We start from the raw sequence: 16,716 nt of genomic DNA, 5'->3' as shown, positions 1-16,716 counted from the left end.
ATATGAAAGCAATAGAGAATGTATTTTATTAATCAAAATGGATGATTACAATGCTTCTTTAGAGTCTCTATTTATATGTATAAGAAGTATAAAAGAATTACGAGATCTAATTCTAACTATTATAATTTAAAGTACCTTGAAACTTTATCTTCATCATGATGGACATCCATTTAATAAGATATTCATAACACTCCCCCTTAGATGTCCATTGATAGAAGATAATATGCCTCATTAAAACCTTATTAGGAAAAACCCTGTGGAATAAAAACCCAATGAAGGAAAAATAGTACACAATCTATAATACGCATAATCTGTTGCCTCATTAAAAACTTTACCAGGAAAACCCAATAGGACAAAATCTCGGTTAAGAGAAAAATAGTGCAACACGTATTTACTCCCCTCATGAAAACTATAACAACCCGTTTTTAGTGAAATCAAATTAGTGGTTTCGGGACCACAAATCCGAGTTAAAAAGAAAATTTATTTTAATATTATTGCATGGTCCGCATTATGATAGGAATGCTATATGAAAATTCTGATAAATTTTTTTTATAGATTATATGTTTAATTAGGGAAAGGACCGAATTGCATAAAATGTAAAAGTTGAGATATAGTAGCTAAAAGGATCAAATAGCTATGGATTTCAAAATAAGAGGTCCTTATATGGCAATTAAACCATTAAATAAAAGTTAGTAGATATTTTTGGTGATTCATCCATGAAAAATTAGAAAAAGAAAATGATAAAATTGGAAAGTTTGAAAAATTAAAGATGATAAATAAAATAAATATCAAATAACATCATTTTATACCATCTTCTTCCCCTAAATTTATATGGAAACCCTAGGAGAGAAAAAGGAAACTAATCAAGCTTAATTAGCTATGAATTCTTTGCATGCCCAAAATTTTTTGATAAATAATAAATTTTGTTTGAATAATGAAATGCGATGGATACAGTATTTTCTCGTACTGATTATAGTCCTGAATATGTTGCAGACATTATAGCTCAGAAGAGCAACCTGTTAGTAGTAATGCTTAAAATGAGGAATAAAGCTTAACCGAGTTCCCGCTACACTAACCCGATCAAGATTGGGGATCACCTGAAATCTAATCCAAACAAAATGAGTTGTGAACTCAATGCATAAAAGAAGGTTAAGTTTATTCAATTAGTGTTCATTTATAAAGTAGTTTCAAAATCAGAAATTCGGTTCGGTACAAAACTATTTACAGTTCAGTTTCAGAACAGATCAGTTATATACATATATTTATATATCTAAAAATTCATATATATATTGTAGATCAGATTTAGATACAGATATTCCTAAACCCCACCCGCTACACACCATATCTGACCATTTCAACACACCGTTAAGGACATTCAATGCCCATCCAACCATATACACCACAAGTGTCTGTTTGACACGTTTACAGTAACACAACTTAGCTGCTGGATCATAATGTGTCAAGTGCCAAAATTGAAACTGTGACAGCCCTAAAGTGACTCTAGTCGGAAAGCGGTTTCGGGACTGCTAAACCGAGTCACCAAATTACTTGAATATAATATTTATTGTCTAAAATATGTGATTATGAATGTGTGAAAGTTTTAAGCTTCGATTTAGTAAATTGCATGTGAAATTAGTCAATAGGACTTATGTGTGACACTTTTGAAATGTGATAGGTTAATCTATAAGGATCTATTAGTGCATGTAGTCAAAGGGGTGGACTTGCATGTCAATTTCCCCCATTTAATTACTAGTGGCCGGCCATGACAAAGGGTGATGGGCAAAACATGTCATAAAACATGTTGTGATAATGGTTTATGTTAGAAAAAAATAAAATAAGGAGTATGGGCAATAAAATAATAATAGGAAGGTAAATGATGATGAAAAAAGGAAAAGAAAGAAAAAAAAAAGAAAAAAAGCTCTCATGTTGTTCTTGGCCGAATAGAAGAAAGAAAAAGAAGGAAAAAGAGCTTTGAGGAAATCGGCTATGGTGGTTTGCTAGACTAAGGTATGTTTGATGATGTTCCATGAGATGCATGCATGTTTTAATTGTTAGCTTGAGTTCTACCTAGCCCATGGTCTAAATCTTGCTATGTGATGGAGATGACACTCGGCCATGGATGTATCATTCTTGCTTGGTGTTGATGTTGTGTTGATGAGATATCAAGTTATTTTTGTGACCCAAGTTGAGATTTGGATTTTGGAATGAGTAAGGTTTTCGGCTATGGTAATTATAAGGGTGATGGATGTTGTTTCATGCTAAATCTAGATGAACAATATTAGTGCTTATATCTCGATATTTATGAGTTTCTTTCTTGGTTTTACCTCAAACCCCTGAAGTATTCTCAATTGGTGTTGTTAGAGGTTTCGGTCATGGGATTATAAGCTTGTTAGTTTTGATGGTGAAAGTTATGCCTTGTAGGGGTAAATGGTTCAAAGGAACATTCGGCCATGATGTAAAAATTATGGTGGAGTGATGTTAAATGCTTTGAATATTGAATATATATATATATTGTTATAAGTTGAATTTAAGATTTGCTAAATTGTCTTTGTCATTGCCGAATGTGTGTATAGTTAAAGAGAATTTGTTTAAGTGCTTAGTTAATTGATATTGAGTTAATGATATGTGTATTCGGTCATAAAGTTGCACATGAGGAAATGTTAGATTAATGGTATTAAATTGCTTAATGTGATTAAAAATGCGTATGACCATTTTGTATTTGAGCTAAAGGTGGCCATATGACCTATCAAATTCATTGTCATATTCGGCCATAAGCTAGCATAATGAGACTTTAATAAGTTAAATTTGTTTGAATTAGCTCAAGAGTTTAGAGGGCCAAAGTTGGATAAGGGAAAGGAAAAAGTGATCGAATAGCCGTCGAAATCGCTCGACAACATCCGAGGTAAGTTTTCGAGCAATGAGACTTAGTTTATGATTTGATTAAGTCATGATGTATGAGCATAACAAATATACGGTGATATGATGATTCTACTTGAATTATATGATGAGTTAATTAGTCTATACGTATGACGGGTAGTCGTATGTGCATAGAGATCGTGTCATAAAGCAAACTAAACCATGTTGTTTGTATGTGGCTAGTGAGCCAAAATGGGAGTGCTTAATACGTGACTTGTGTTTGAACTCTAATTATGAAAATGAGATATAAATGTGTCATGATTTATTGATATGTGCATGAATATTCGGATGATAACCGGCTAAGTCCCAAGGCATTTGCGCTAGTGACTAGTTCCGGCTAAGTCCGAAGGCATTTGTGCGAGTTATTACATCCGGCTAAGTCCCAAGGCATTTGTGCGAGCTACTATATCCGGCTAAGTCCGAAGGCATTGGTGCGAAGTTATTATATCCGGCTATGTCCCAAGGCATTGAGCGAGTAGCTATATCCGGTTAAATCGAAGGTACTTGGCTTGGGAATGAGCGACCTTGCTATAATAGTTTCAATTAATATGCTCGTAAAATCCCAAAGAATGAGGTATGTCTCGTATATGCATTGATTTAGTTGATCCTTACAATTAGTATTCGTCAATCGATAAATGAGCTACCGCCTTTGGCTAAGTTGATCTTTTGTGTATGAATATAAGGGTTGGTAATGTGAAGTAAGTATGATATTGAGAATTTGTGCATATGAAATTATCTGTTTAGCCATATGAATGCTACACTTTAGTTGTGTCAAATTTTATGGCTCAAACTTACTAAGCATTAAATGCTTACTCCGTTCTTTGAATCTCTTTTTATAGATTTTGGTTCGTCACCATCGACTCGGGATTATTGAAGTCAAGTCGCCCACACTATCAAATCCCTTTGGTACACTTTTGGTTGAACTTTGAAATGGCATGTATAGGACTACCCTTTTTGTTGTGGGTCATGTACCCTTTGGTTTTATATAAATTTGGATAGCCATGCGAAAATGGCTTATATACACTTTGAGCGTAGTATTATAATCGTTTTGTATGTTGTTCATTAAGAGGTATGGAAATGTTTGGAAACGATTAGCCATTGGAATGGTTAATCATAATCATATTTTGTGCTATATATGCTAAAAGGGCTAGTTGAATCATGGAAACTATGAAATAGGTAAAGTCTACCTTAAGGGCAGATGCTGACAGCAGCAGTGATGTAAATTTGAAAATCACTAAAATTAGTAGGAATGGAATTAAATAGTGAATAAATTATGTAATCTAACCTTGATGAATCTACTTTCATATGGAAGAAACGAAACGGTCATATGAGTCGGATTTTAAGAGATATTTAAGTTTTCGTGGATACGGGCCAGAGCGATTTCTGGATCCCCTGATCTGACTTTGGAAATTCATTATAAATTAACCAGAGATAATTAGAAGTCATGCAATATATTTATAGATTCCTTTTCGAGTCTAGTTTCTATAGAAACAAACGGAATCAGTATTGAAGCCCTGTACAGAGAGATATCCAAGTCGTAGTGCGTGAAGGTCAGAGTAGTCAAACCCTGAAACAGGGGAGACTTTAACTAATAAACTGTACTAATTGGCTCGACCAAAAATTCTAGAAAAAAATTTGTAGATGGATATATGAGTCTAGTTTCAGGAAAAATTTACGAAACTGATTTTCGAGTTTTGAAACTCAAGATATGATTTTTAAGGCGACAGTGATGCAGTAACCAGCTTGTCTGGAAATTTTTAAATGGACTGTGAAAATAAGTGAATTTAGTCTGTGAACCCCTCGTGTCCGACTCCGGTAACGGTCTCGGGTACGGGGTGTTACAGAAACTATTCACATAATGGCCTAACCACTGATTCAAAGTAGATTACTTCCTTCTTCATAACATCCCAACCCATGCAAATGCAGAGTACAATTACCCACAATGCACTTACAATTGTAATATTCATACATCCATTACAGAGTATCAGAGAGTTCTCATTCAACCAAATTCAGATCATTCATACAATGGGAAAATCATTATCAGTCATAAACAACATTTACAGCCTCAAAAACGAGTTTCGAACCCCTTTTATAATGCCACACGGTCATATCCTTGCCCATGTGGCTCACACGACCTGGGCACACGCCCATACCCTTTGCTCATGTAGTTCTAACATGTAAACAGAGAGTTACATGGCTTGGACACATAGCCGTGTCCTTGTCTGTGTGATTCACACAGCATGGGCACACGCCCGTGTGCTTACCCACGTAGTCCTAAGTCACAAACAGTGAGTTACACGGCTTGGACACACAGCCGTGTCCTTACCCGTGTGACTTTCCTGTATGGTTCCAAATTGATGAACAGTGAGTTACACAACCACCCACACGGCCTAGACACATGCCCGTGTGCCTGGCCGTGTGACGTCGAAAGCCAGCATTTCCGGCTACTGAAACTTGCAAAATTAAGGTCTCTGGTACGCACCTAGTTTCGTGTTGATTAAGAGACAATACGGAGATTACTCGGAACCTAATTAACTATTCAGCAATCAATCATTTGACTAAATCGACTGATTAACACAACATTAATACACAATCAACTATGTCGAATAATTCGACAGGAGGAAACTTCAACTACTAACGCTTACAAACAATTCAACCGTGTTAAGTTGGCACAACACGCAAAGGGTTGCTTCTCTCTACACTCACTGTAACACCCCTAACCCGTATCCATCGTCGGACTAAGGTTACGGGGCATTACCGGAAATATTGGAACATTTCGTAATCACTTTACAATCAAAAGTCAAACATAAGCATAAAGTCCCTACTTAGGTCAATGAGACCATAAACAAGCATTAAAAAGAGGTCGGGACTAAACTAAACACACTCGTAAATTTCAGAACTTAGAAATTTTTTTCAATTCTATTGAGGTCACACGCCCGTGTGACCAGGCTGTGTGCCTTACACGGGCACCAGACACACCCATGTAATCCAGCCGTGCCAAAACAGAGCATGCATAGTGACTTTTCCCCACGGCCAATAAACACGCCCGTGTGTCAAGGCCGTGTAATTTTTAAGAGAATACTGCTTTTCTTACACGGCCACAAGGCACGCCCGTGTCCCCTGACCGTGTAGCACAAAGAAGGCTTGGTTTAAGCCAACTTGCCACCCATTATGAGTCAACCTACAACAAGGAAACAAACATATATATGTACAACCCAATCAACCATTCTTTAAGCTAAAACATACATCATTCATGCCATAGTTGCAAATTAACATCACATATCATAAGCCATTATCAAATATGAGTTCAAACACAAATTAGCCAAATCTCATGGCTAACTATATACATCACAAAACATAATTCACAACTACTAGCCTATACATACCATACTTCAAATATTTACATTTTCAATAGTACCAAAATGAGATCGATAGTGTGGTGACGATCCTCAACTATCCCCGAGCCTTCAGTAGCTACGATATCTGTAAAACAGATAGTAAACACACAGAGTAAGCTTTCAAAAGCTTAGTAAGCTCGTACTCAAAACATTCATAGTATATGAACATAAAATGATAACCTATGAGTATTTGTACAATTTCAATCCATATAACTATATCAACTCAATGAGATTCATATACATAACATCATCTACCACTTAGGCATTATACATACCTGAAGCTTCCTGTACTTATTCACTTTTGTACTTACCTCATGTTGAATGTTATGAGACTTTCCATAAGTTATTCATATTTTATACATCAGCACACTTAGTGCTATAAGGTTAGTTGAAGCTAAATATTTCCGCACACTTAGTGCCATCTCAAATAATCGAGACTAAGTTGGTATCGCACACTTAGTGCCTCAAGTAGCTGAAGCTAGTTAAATCGCACACTTAGTGCCAAAGCTAGTTTAAATAGCACACTTAGTGCCAAAACTTCTGTTTCATCACCATATTATCCAATTCAATTATATACAACCTATGTATAATAAAGACATCAAAACTTACTTAACATCATATTTTAAGTACGAACTTACCTCGTACTCGGAATTTGTCGACTCGGACTATCTACTTGATAACCTTCGACTTTCCTCGATCTAAGTCCGAATTCCTCCTTTCTTGATCTATAGGTTTTCAAAATTAACCCTTTTATTCACCAATTAATTCAATTCAATCTATAAACACATATTTAGGGCAATTTTCAAAATAGCCCTTGCATTTTCACATTTTGACACTTTAGTCCCTATTTCACAAAATCACAAAATACACATAATTTGTATATACTTATGCTTGGCCGAATTCTACTAGTACTCATACTAGTCCACACATTTCATTTATTTCACATTTTAGTCCCTCAAAATAACATTTTCACAATTTAGCCCAAATTTGCTCAAATCCAACTAAAATCCAAAGACAAAACATGTAAACTCAACATCAAGCTTTCATATTTCACCATTTAACAACGCAAAACTCATGAATTCATCCATGACACATTTTTAAATCATCACAAAATCAGAAATTGAGGCATGGGCTTTATAGTACACTTAGCAACGATCACAAAAACGTAGAAATTATCAAAAATCGAAGCAAAAACATACCTCAATCAAGGAATACAATGGCCGAATCCTAGGTGTTCTTTTTCTTTTATTTTCTTTGTATTTTCGGTTAAGAATGGACATAAAATGATCCATTTACATGCATTTGTTTTATTATTATTAACATAAAATCTAAATGACCATTTGCCCTTTCATTCAACCATTAAAAATTCACCTAACACATGCCCTTTTTTGTCCATTCAAATCTCCAATGGTCAAATAACCACATAAGGACCTTTACTTTAGAAAGCCAACTTAAATAAGCACTTAAACATCTTGCACACAGCTTTTACATTTTATGCGATTAGGTCCTTTTTGCAAATTAAGTACACAAACAGTTAAATTTTCGCACGAAACTTTTACACAAATCAATTTACATATCATAGACACAGAAATTAATATTAAAAATATTTTTCTAACTTGGATTTGTGGTCCCAAAACTACTATTCTGACTAAGGTCAAAACCAGATTGTTACACTCACGCCTAAGGGAAAATACGACTAGTTAACAGAGAGTTTAAGTAAAGCAATTCAACAATTCTCAATTTAACATCGTAACAAAAATCTATCCAAAAACTCGTAGAAGTCAAAAGATTTCAACAGAACTTACACAAAAGTCTTTCAGTAATGTAAAGAATTCACTAATTCCCGATGATCACATGTAGAACACACTCGACGAGAAGAATTCAAAGAAGTAAACCAAAGAAAGAAAAGGACAATAAACATATATAAAAAAATAAAAAGAAGAAAAAAAATACAGATGTTAACTAAATTCTAATAAATTTTGTCTTAACCACCAGCATACCTTTAACAACTAGAAAAAAAATTTCTCTTAACGCATATGATAGGGTTCGAATTCGGGACCAAATAGATGCTTAACCAGTGAACCAGTAGGCTTATTCTTGTCATAAGTTCTTACAGAACTACCTTTACCTATATACCACATGGATACAGATTGATCTAAAAAAATAAAACTTTTAATGATGGCACTCGAACTCTAGACCTTAAACATAGAAGCAGAACACAGAACTAGAGATACAAAAATTAATTACTACAAAATCTCACAATTGAACTCTTAAAATTTTGGGGCGTTACATATACTTTAGCTAATTGGTCATGCAGCTGCGCTTGCAATTGATCTTGCATGTCTTTTTGAATTTGTTCTAGTGTCTCTAACCTTTGATCCATGGCTTTGGTTTTACCACGGGAACTATAACGATATTCGGTTGGCAGATTCTTGTTGGTTTCCAGGGTAACTGTCATAATTTTGATTAATTAGGGTTTATTTATAAAATTTAATGTATATGATGAAATTTAATGCTAATGAATGAAAAATGAATGCAAAAAGAGGCATTGATTTTGATTTAATTCTATTAAAACAACTTTATTAGAAAACAAATTTCTTTACATAAAACGGATATATTTTACATATACAGTCTTGCCCTAATACTTAAAGCCTTGACTTTCCTAAGAAGCCAAGCTAATTCTCGGCCTCAACTTGTTTTTGATTCATATCTCAAGCATAACATGTCAGCTTGAACTGCTAGGGTTTGCAAATGGTCGGCTACTTCTCGTACTTGAGTTAAAGCTTCGCCTATGATGTGATCTTTATCCCTGATCTAACCTTGAGAGTGTTAAAATTGCTCTTTCCAATGTTCATTGTTCGTTTCAAGAAGCTCAATTCGAAGTTCACAATTTTGCAGTGTGGTCTCGAGCCCTTCTATTTTTCCCTTCAACCCTTCAATCTGCTCTTCTATTTTTCCCTTCAACTCTTCAATTTAGTCAGGCTTGCTTTCAACTCGATCACAGAGTTGCGACTATGATGTTGATGCAGTGACCTTTCTAATTCCGCTACATGGGCTCTCAATCCAACGTTTTCATTTTGGCTTTCTAACAAATCCCTTTTTAGAGCATCTTCTCGAGCTTGAGCCTCTTGAAATTTCTTTTCCCACTGATCAGCTTGAATATTTTCTTCTTAGATTTCTTACTACCACTATTCTGATGTTTTACCCAACCCAACAGTCCTTATCGACAAATGCAGCTTCTTATAATCTATTTTTAGACTGCCTAAATCTTCCTCAGCCTTATTCTTTCTTTTTTCTCATTTTTTCATCTTCTAACTTCTAGACGTCGACGTCTAATCATAGCTAAACCTTTTCCTCTTCCAACTTTTCTATCCTTTTCCTTAGCTCCGAACTCTTCTTTTTGAAGTCTTGCTTTACAATCTCTAATTTAGATGGGATCACTTGCAAGTGTTCTTCTATTGGCTAGGTACTTTCTTGGCTTGTGAAGGGACATTGTCATTGATTCTTTTACCCTACCACCAATCATATTCTGGGGTCGTGATGAGATTTGCGAAAAATCTATTCATTTTGTGAGTTTGGTTCCACATGTTCGAAATTTCACGAACCTTCTTTGTGTACTTATCAGCTTTGTATGCAAACTCACATTGACCCAACCCTTGCGTTCCTAGTATAAACTGCCTCAACCTATACTGTCACAATAAAAGTAGAAGGGTATATCTATCAACTATTCATATCCTGAGTAAAGGGACCCAGTCAAAGTCTCCACATCTGTACAAAATTTCATCAGGGATCATCCAAGAGACCCTCCATTCAATGTCTTCATCTTGAAGACTCTGGAGAATTGTCATCCACTTTTTTTCAAAAATGTTGTCTCGTCTTGGGATAGCTACGAATTCTTTCAATAGAGAGTAGTCCTCGAAGAACACTCAATAAGAGACTTTTTCTACCTTCCAAAAGTAGCTATGGAATCAAGCTAACAAGATTTATACACACCCGATAAATCTTCCTTCACCAGTTTTTCGGTATGCACTTAAAGATTTGAAAGTTTCAGCCAAAATTGTCTGGACGGATATGACCTTTTTGTCAAGCCGGTCAAATAGATCTGAAACTGCATCATCAACGTGCCTTAGTGCTTTGGGGAAGATAACTAACCCATAAATACTCAAGGCAAAAACATCGACTCTTTTCCTCGCATCTAGATGTACCAAGATTAAATCTCGCAGACTTTTCCAAGAGATGCATTTACTATCCTCTTTTTGTTTGATCTAGGCCATGACCCATTGCTCGCTCATCCCAGTTATGTTCATTAGTTTCTTTAAGAAAGTCAGGACGTTGGCAGCTCTAGAATAAGCTTTGTCAACTTGGATCCTCGGGCAACAGATGTAACACCCCTTACCAATGTCTGACGTCGGGATAGGATATGAGGCATTAACGGACTTAAACGCAAACAATCATGCAAAGCAGGCCATAAAATTTCATTCATATTTTAAAAAATTCAATCACATACATATGGTCCCTTATTTGGGTTACAAAGCCCAAAACATACTTTAAAAGGGTTCGGGACTAAACCGAGAACTTTGGAAAGCTCTAGGAAAAAGTTAGAAATTTTTCTCATGAAACAAGGTCATACACCCGTGTACCATCAACACGCCCATGTCTTCAGGCCGTGTAACTCTCTATTTATGACGTCAGTAAATAAATTGAACCACACGGCCAGGCCACACGCCCGTGTCACCAGGCCGTGTCCCTCACATGGTTGAGACACACGACCGTGTCTCATCCTGTGTAGTTAAATCTTAGGCTATTTTCCAAGCCTTTTTGTTACCCTTACATGTACACACATATACATGGATCCAGTGGCATTCAAAATCCTTAATTATGATACAAACATATCATTTACCTATCAACATGTATGTGTTACACATTCCCACATTAAGCTAAGACTAGCCATACCATAGTTATCTTTGTGCCAATTTATTTCAACTTATCATCAAACTTCCATGTTCAAAGCATTATTATTTATCTCCATATTACACATTTAATTCATGGTCATAAAACATGCATTCAACACACATGACATATTGCCAACCATGCATGACAAACAAACATAATCATATCTTCACATCATAAACAATAAATCATAACTTGATTAGCTATACTTACAAGCCATAATCAATATGAGCCACATCTCATGGCCATATACAGTAGCACAAAATAGGCCAATACATTTGGCCAAATCATAATAACACATGTTTTAGAACTAGGCCCCTATACATGTCACTCACTTGATAATTCTAACATATGTAACAATATTCCAAAGGTATTGGCTTGATAGTGTGATGCTGCCTCCAATGATCTCCAACCCCGAGCTGACCTGACAACACTAAAAGAAATGGAAAGGAGGGAGTAAGCTTAAAGCTTAGTAAGTCCATATGAAAATAATAAGCAAATTATCAACATGATTCCATGGAAATATAATCATAATTACACTTTTACTTATTTTCTAGTCATGTTGTTTTCTCGAGTCATAGTTACTAAATTATTTATATCTAGAGCTACGAAACTCAAAATTAAGATTCGTAAATTTTACTTGAAACTAGACTCATATATATTTTTACCAAAAAATTTCCAGAATTTTTAGTCTAGCCAATAAGTACAGTTTATTCTTTAAAGTTAAACCTATTCTGCTACTTGACAACTTCAACCTTTCTTTACTAAAAATCTATTATCTCATAGTACGGGTTTCTATTAATGTTATTGTCTATTTATCTTGAAAATAGACTTATTAAGGATTTTAATCATATAAATTATAACTCATAATTATTTTTGAAAAATTTTTAATGATATTTCCAAGTCAAAACAGGGGATTCCAAAATCATTCTGACCCTGTCTCATAAAAATTCAAATATCTCATAATATGAAATTCTTTTGCTTACATCGTTTCCTTTATATTAAAATAGACTCAAAAAGCTTTAATTTCATATCTTATTCAACCTAAATTTGATTTCCATGATTTTTTGTGATTTTTCAAAGTTACAGAACTGCTGCTTTCCAAAACTATTTTATTACAAATTTCACTCTTACATAATTTCACTTACTTCATTCCATCTTACCAAAAGTTAGCTCAACAATCGAGCAAATTGTTCATAAATTTCCACAAACATATACCTTTATTTATTCATCATATGGTCATGTTCACATGTATTTTCACTTAGTCGATTTCCCGTTGAACTCATCGGAATAATAACTGATACACGGTTGCCTGCACATATTACCACCCTTGTAACCGAAGCTATCTAGTACGCATAGTAGCTTGCACTTAGTACTACACATGCAACCAAAAATCTGGTCCACGTTGTAGCCTGCACTTAGTACTACACACGTGATTGAAGTTGCCGGGTACGCATAGTAGCCTGCACTTAGTACTACACATTCGACCTAATTATCTAGTACACGTAGTAGCCTGCACTTAGTACTGTACACGTGACCTAAAACCATCTTAAACACATAGTAGCCTGCACATAGTACTACACATGTGTTCTCACAATGGATCATTTGTACCATTTCTATTCCGAAGGTTCAACCGGGAAATTCCTCACTTTTCAACATTTAACAAACTCATTCATAGTCTATTTCAATTCGTAATATACATCAAATGATCATTCTATAGGCAGCCACATCTCATATAATAACAAAATATAATAACATAAAAAGAATCGATTTATTATTTACATACAAACTTACCTCGAATGTGAGCACGACTATTTATTCCGATTTAGTCCATAATCTCATTCATTCCCAATCTATGCCCGAATCTCATTTTCCTTGATCTATAATATCACATTTAGCTTAATAATTAGTCACATTATTCATATGGGTCCAAAAATTATATTTTTACAAATTTATATTTTGACCCCTAAACTTTCACATATTTTCACTTTTAACCCAAGGCTCGTAATATGATTTTTATCCAATTTCCTTGAATTTTAAGCCTATCCGAATCATTTTTCATAACTATAGCATCCCCTAATTTCCACTAAATCACACTTTTATGACAAATTTTACAACTTTTGCAAAACAGTACTTTTTGACAATTTCACAAAAAATCACTTAGTAAAAGTCGTTTATTACACACCGAGCATTCATTTTATACCATTAGACATCAAAACACATGCATTTCATCCATGTTTAAATTTTTAAACACAAACCCTAGCTCAAAATATGGGTAGAAATGAGTAGATCTTGTTACGAGGATTTCAAAAACGTAAAAATCATAAAAAACTGGTCTAAAACGGACTTACAATCAAGCTTGGAAACTTGAAAAAACCTAGATATGTCTTCTCCATGCAAGTTTCAGCCATGGGGTAGAAGATGGACAAAAATTGGCTTTTAATTTGGTTTTAAATTCATTTTAATTACTAGATAACCAAAATGCCCCTAACTTAAAAATATTCTATTTCACCTATTTCATGTCCATTTTTGTCCAAAAAATTATAAAATGGTCTAATTACCATTTAAGGGCCTCCAATTTAAAATTTCATAATAATTAGACACCTCTAACATGTAAAACTCAACTTTTTCACTTTTTACAATTTAGTCCTTTTGACCAAATTGAATGCCCAAACGTAAAAATTTTCGAACGAAATTTTAATGAAATCATCCCGTGAAATTTTAGACCATAAAAATATAATAAAAACAAATTTTACTGTGTCAAATTTGTGGTCCCGAAACCACTGTTCTGACTTGGCTTTAATTCGGGATGTTACAACGTAACAGAGTTGTGTACTCTTCTACGGTGGGCACCAAGTCTACCTTCCCAAAAGTGAAGTAGCTATAGGCGGGATTTCAATACTGGGCAAGAGCTCAGAATAAGTGCTTATCCACTTTGACATCGAGTAAATAAGGTAAATCACCATATCCACGGTAGAATAACTGCTTGATTTCGTCATCCTATTGGTCCCATATTTCTTTCAACTTTTGAAGATTATTCTGAGTCACACTAATGTGGGTGAAATCCCATAATTCCGGCATGTACCCATCCGTCAGACTGTCACCCTTCTCTTGTTGTATTTTCTTGGACCATATTCATATGGCCGCATTGTCTTCCACTTTATCAAGAAAACTTTTTTCCATGACAAGCATTCTATTTAGCAACTGAACGCAAATCAACACCCTTTTCTATGATGAAAATGCAATGCAATCATAGCCAAAACGAAAGAAGTCAGTACATTTCATACAAAGCTAGAATACAAAACAAGAAATAGTAAATAGAATATATATTCAGGTGACCACTAAAGGTTTGATATGGTCCTACCCAAAGTGGGTTCTTTAGGACTCATTACATACGGTTCGGTTCTAAAGTACCTGAACGAGTAAATTTCTCAATCTTCACCTATTATAGGCTCATACGGACCAAGTTCAGTTTAGAGAAATACATTTCCCTATGGCTATACGGAGGTGAAGACCTCACAAAGACATAGGTACGGATGTATCCCGAAAGCGATCCACTATCTTATATGGAGGTGAAGACCTCAAGAATGAATAGCTTCTCACTCCCACCTAAGAAGGGCAAAATGGAACAATTATGCCATGTAATGTGCGAAAATATACTAAGAGAAACTCGAACCAATAAAGCAAACATATTAAATCATTATGTAACCCAAGATAATAAAGACATTATTTACCACCAAAATAAAATATAAAGAATGAAATACAATGAGAGGATCGTCAATTTAAACCGACTTATCAATTTTTGACAAAAAGACCAAAAATTAACTCGTGGCTTGACTCACTTATTTATCCCCAATAGAGTCGCCAAGCTATCGAAACCTTTTTTTTTAAATTGACTTTTATTTTAAAAATGAAAATAGAGTCGCCACCAATCCTTTTTAATTAGGTGTGATTGGATCAGCTCAAAACTTTATTATTTTAATAAAATGTTAGATTTAATAAAATTATTTTCGGTCTTACAAAATCCAGGATATAGGTTCGGGAATTGGTTACATATGAGGAAGGATTAGCACCCTCATAACGCCCAAAATTAGTACCTAATTGATTACTTGATATCTTAGTGTCGAAAACTGAAAATTTGAAAAGAATTTAAAACACGATCCCTCTTTGCATAATGTTATTTGATTAAGATATTACTTAACTAAATTAAATTTAATGGAAAAGGCCTTATCGTGAGTTAATCGAGAAGAAAGACCATGCCCCGTGAGTTAGGAAACGATGCCTCGAATTCTCGAAAACCAGAATAATCGCCATTTGATCGGTTCCTAAATCTTGCTTTTCGTTATTTTAAATAGGATATTCGATTACTTCGATTTTAGGAAGATGTGATGCTCTGTAAGTTAGGAGCACAACTCCTCGAATTCCAAAAATAATGAACATAGCATCGGTTTTAAGTATTTTCTATACGTTAGATAAGACGAAGGTAACTTTTAAAATGATAGACAATTAATTTATTTAGGCATAGTGTAAAAAAATGAATAAATATATTTTAACATGATGGCATGGTAATTAACAAAATAAAGCAAAATAGTGAAGGTAAAATAAAATGATATTAGAATAATAAATAAGTAAATAAAGAGAAAACAAATAAAAGGTAAAATAAAAATGCCATGCTAGTGAATAATAATAATGCAACTATAATAATAATAATACATCAATTTATAGTAATAATAGCGATAATCATGTCACGACCATTATCATAATAATAATAATAATAATAATAATAATAATAATAATAATAATAATGATAAAATAAAAAATACATAAAAAGGGAATATAAATAACATAAATTTTAAATGTTAAAATAAAAGATATAGTAAATGAAGAGGCAAAATTAAATAAATGAGGGATCAAATTGAAACTTAAACAAAATTTAAAACATGAATTGTGAAATAAACAAAGAAAGGGGAAGCGAAGGATTAAATTGAGAACATAACAAAATTTAAAGTCTAAATTACAAGAAAATAGAACATAAAGGATTAAATTAAAAGAAAATGGAAAATACAGGGATTCAGGGGGAATTATCCCAACCCTATTTACATGTGTCATTCCCAGAAGGATCATCAATGGGTTAAGAGGACCAAATAGCAAAAGAGTAAAATAAAAGGGCCAAAATAGAAGTAAAAATAATAAGCTGTAAGACGAAATTGAAAAATAGCAATGAAGCGGAAGGGGCAAAGCAGCAATTATACCCTCCCCTTTAAAAACACGCAGTTCCTAAGGAAATTCAAGTCGGCCCCAAAATGACATCGTTTTGGGGCGTTTAGGGCCACGATGAAACGACGTCGTTTAGGCAACCCTATTTACGTAAAAAATATTAAAAAAATTATTTTTAAACAGTTTTCAAGACAAAAATTTCCTTTCTCTTTTTTCTTTGAAGCTCTTCCTGTCC

This window comes from Gossypium arboreum, chromosome 12, assembly GCF_025698485.1.
Source record: "Gossypium arboreum isolate Shixiya-1 chromosome 12, ASM2569848v2, whole genome shotgun sequence".
Lineage (NCBI taxonomy): Eukaryota > Viridiplantae > Streptophyta > Magnoliopsida > Malvales > Malvaceae > Gossypium > Gossypium arboreum.
The sequence above is the reverse complement of the archived record's forward strand: the minus strand, read 5'-3'. Positions refer to the sequence as shown.